Source organism: Chaetura pelagica, unplaced genomic scaffold (genome assembly GCF_000747805.2).
Source record: "Chaetura pelagica isolate M959 unplaced genomic scaffold, ChaPel_1.0 scaffold312, whole genome shotgun sequence".
Classification (NCBI taxonomy): Eukaryota; Metazoa; Chordata; class Aves; order Apodiformes; family Apodidae; genus Chaetura; species Chaetura pelagica.
Window position 1 is genome coordinate 1,445,494 of NW_009952485.1, and position 3,869 is coordinate 1,449,362.

The window sequence follows — 3,869 nt, forward strand, 5'->3', positions numbered from 1 at the left end:
GGGAAAAAATGTTTGCACATTTGTAACAGAGGAATGGCAAAAGAAGGGGAAAATTTCTCTTTCAAACTTAGATTAATTATTTTTATTGCTTTGCTTAATGCTTTTTTTTCTCTTTCTTTAGATTAACTCTGTATAGAGTCCTCAAGCTAATACTGGAAACAGAGTGGAACAAGACCAAGAAAAGTGGACTTTTCCGTGCCAGCAATTTGACTCCTATCTGAGGAGGCTAGAGTAGACAGCGTAAAAAAAATAGAGATATGCCAATTTATGGTCATCTTATTAAGATGAATTGGAAGGGGTTCTCCCCCCTCTTCATTTGGAATTTGGAGCTAAGTAGATAGAAGTAGATAGACATCACAGAACATTAGGAGTTTCTGTCTTTTTTTCCTAAACATTCTTCATACAAGCAATGCTCCTATATTTCTGTACCTAAATAGTGACTTTTACTTAAAATCGCTTTGCACACGCTGTGGCCAGAAAACTGAGGACTTGTGTGTGAGCTGATGCTGGTATGTATCAGGGACAGCACAACTTAACCAGAAAAGCAGAGGGGAAAGTAAGCTGGTGCAAAGTCTAAGTATCTTACGTAGTCCTTTTTATATTTTCTCTTTTAAACACAAGAACCATGCCACATAAAAAACTAATTCACATTTAAAATCTGCAAAGAACACAAATGTGCAGTTTATTGTACCTCAGCAGCAGAGGCCTAGGCCAATTCTGACTAAATTTTAACTTTGTCCACAAGGACAGTAAATATTTTAGACATGATGCTTACACCACAAAATCACTTCCTGCAGAAGAGTCTTAACAGTATGGCATGTACAGTGGTTTTAATTTTGTTTTCAATAGGTGTTCTCTCCCTACAGGAAATACGTCCCAAACATTGCGTATAACTCGCTGCTCCAGTATCTCTAGACTCCCAGTCAGAGTTTTGTAAAAGCAAGTAAATTAGGAGAAAAGAAAATACATTTTTTCCTTCCTATGAATTGCTTTATAGAAGGAGAACAAATAATTGTGGTAAAGAAAGCAGCTCCAGGCTATGCAATGCTTTCAGGGAGAAAACAGTCTTCCAGGTGGTTAACGCTTACGGTTAAAGATACATGCCTAAATTAGCAAAGAGAAGAAAGGCAAAAACTGTAATTTGCACCGAGTACCTCTAAAATTTAGGTTAACACCTTATTTCCAGAGAGACAAACCATTCAGTCCTCTTGTCAGTTAATGGGTCTGCTAAAGATACTTCTCCCTTAGAACACTTTTCTTATCTGTAGAACTGTAAGTGGATATTCCTCTTTACCTTGTACACTTAAATGTCACTTTGCTAAGAACACAAAGATTATTAAGTATTTTTCTGCTACAGAAATCTTGAGCTTTCACCTCCAGTTCACTAAGTAGTGATTTTGTATAAAACATTTACCTGAACCACAGAAGTCAGAAATGACACTTCTCTATGCAGGGTTCATCTTTAAACCTCCATTGGTAGGAGTGGCTTTACCCAAAGACAGCAGCATGGAATTTGTCACTCCACATTAGATTTCATGCAGAAGCAAAGATGTTACAACAGTATAAACTAGCCAGAAAGTGCAGCAAATCAGCAAGGCCTTCATTCACTAGAATCCATGCAACTATGAAGTCTCACCTGCCTAAAACAAGTAGTCCTACAGTTAACTGTGAGTTAGAAGGACCAAAGGACGAGTTTGGTCTTTAAGTTTATTATTTGGCTGTGTGCAGTAATGCAAACAGAGCAGAGGTGAGCACTGGTTAATTCCAGGAAAATCCTTGTGTTTTTTTTAAGAAGAGGTCCTGTTAGTGAGTAAACATTTCAAGGAAATAAAAAAGCAGACCTCAAAATGAGCTAAAAGATTTGAAGGGGTTAGAAGGAAAGAAGGAAAACTCTTCTAGTCCATGCTAGACTGTTAAGAGGCCCACTGTTCTCGGAACAGCATTTCCACTACAACCTCTACCTGAAGCACCGAAAAGCCTGGAAAACTCTTCATTAATAATTTCTTAGGCAGAACTCAGTTCCTTTAGAGTATCAATAAGGAGTTGGCTACCCAAGAGACCTTTAGAAGCCCTTGGAAAAGACCATCCTCTGTCAAAAGAGCTAACAACACAACCATGTTCAAGAGAAGAACTCAAGGAGATAGGCTGATAACCACCCAAGAGCCTCACTGTTATTAAGTAACCAGCCACAAACACAGAAAAACTTGCTAGAAAGCATCAGAGGCAGAAAGAAAAGTCAAATAAGACTCCAACAAGACAAAAAGACACTCTGGACTGGAACAAGATGAGAACACGTGTGTGGTCATGGATGGCTGGTTGTTCATGTGTGCTGTATGTAGACACACATCAGTCACTTGTCCATGGAGAGGGCAGGAAGAAAAGAAAGTCTGAGAGTGCTGGAAAAGCTGCAGCTCTGGTTAATTTGTTCTTCCAGGTGGTTTGCACAATAAAGTATCTGAAGCACATCCCCTAACTCTAATTCAGCGGTAACTACGAAGCATATACAGGAAGAAAAGACAAAGATTGTCCCCAGGCCAGAGGTCAAGGAGATCCAGTATTAATGTGTTTTCACACATGTGAACATTGTGTTTCACACAATGTGAACCCTGAGACTTGCCACGATACAAATAATAAACCTATTATGCACCAGTGGAGATGGTTGTATGTCTAAACTGGGCATAAAATCATGTCTGAAGCCCAAATAAGAAGTGTCCTAATTTTTTGTGACAGATTCACCATCCCAGCAATTAAATACTTTAAAAAGGCCAAATCTCATGTTATTTTGCATCTGAAAGCTCACAGGAAAAGAATAAATAAAAGCACTACATAGAAGAGCTACACACTGAGGCTACAAACACAAAATTCTACACTATAACAGAATCCTGTTGAAACTTACCTTTCAGATACAGTGCCTAACCAGATCTTAACTACAAATAATTGAGGGAGAAGGGACTAAAACAACAATTTTGTCAAAATAAAGACCTGAGGTATTAAGTGTCATAGAAAATGCACGTCATTCTTCCATAAATAAAGTTGCTAAGTAGATTTACTGTGGAACAATTTATGCTGTGTTATGTAAATGGCAAAATTCTTAAGCCTGCTTGGTTGTAAACAAACCTGTGAAAAGAATCCATTTTTACCATCAGTCAACACCATACATTTAGCAGGTGTCTATTTTACCCACAAGCCTTGCAGATTTGCAAATAAATACATAAGATACCAAATGTATCAGGCATTCTAATTACATTTTTCATCTCATTTTTTTCCTAAAGAAATGAACAATTGCTTTATTAGACCTGGATAGATGTCCTTTTCCAATTTCTTTATAATCAAACAGAAACTTGGCAGTGAACCAAACATTTACTCTTCACAGAACACAATGTTTCAGCTACTACTTAGCTACTCCGACTGTAAAAGACTCATATCAAGGATTCTATCAAGTATATCATGAAGTGAGAGAGAAGATTCAAAAAAGTGAGAGCAAAGGAAATAAAAATTTATTTAAAGGAGCTGAAACCGTAATACAGAAGCATTAGAAACCAGAAGGTTCATTCACTTTCAACTGAGTGTTAGGGAATGAATGTGGGAATGAAAGTTAAGAAACTGGGTGAACTGGACCCTGATTTTGTTTACAGGGATGAAAGCAGGTAACAAGTGCAGAACAGGGTGACTGCAAGTTGCCCCTTGCACATCCTGTCTGTGAGTCAGGTTTCAGTACCTGTAATTAGCTGCTGATTGGGTGTATCCCTGAATTTTTTTATACCTCTGCTCCCTCTATCAAAGGGAAAATGTCAGTTAAAGCCTTCCATGCCCCAAAATTTCAAACAGTTGTAACAGCAAAATCAGTCAGTCTTTCAGTTCATTCCTGC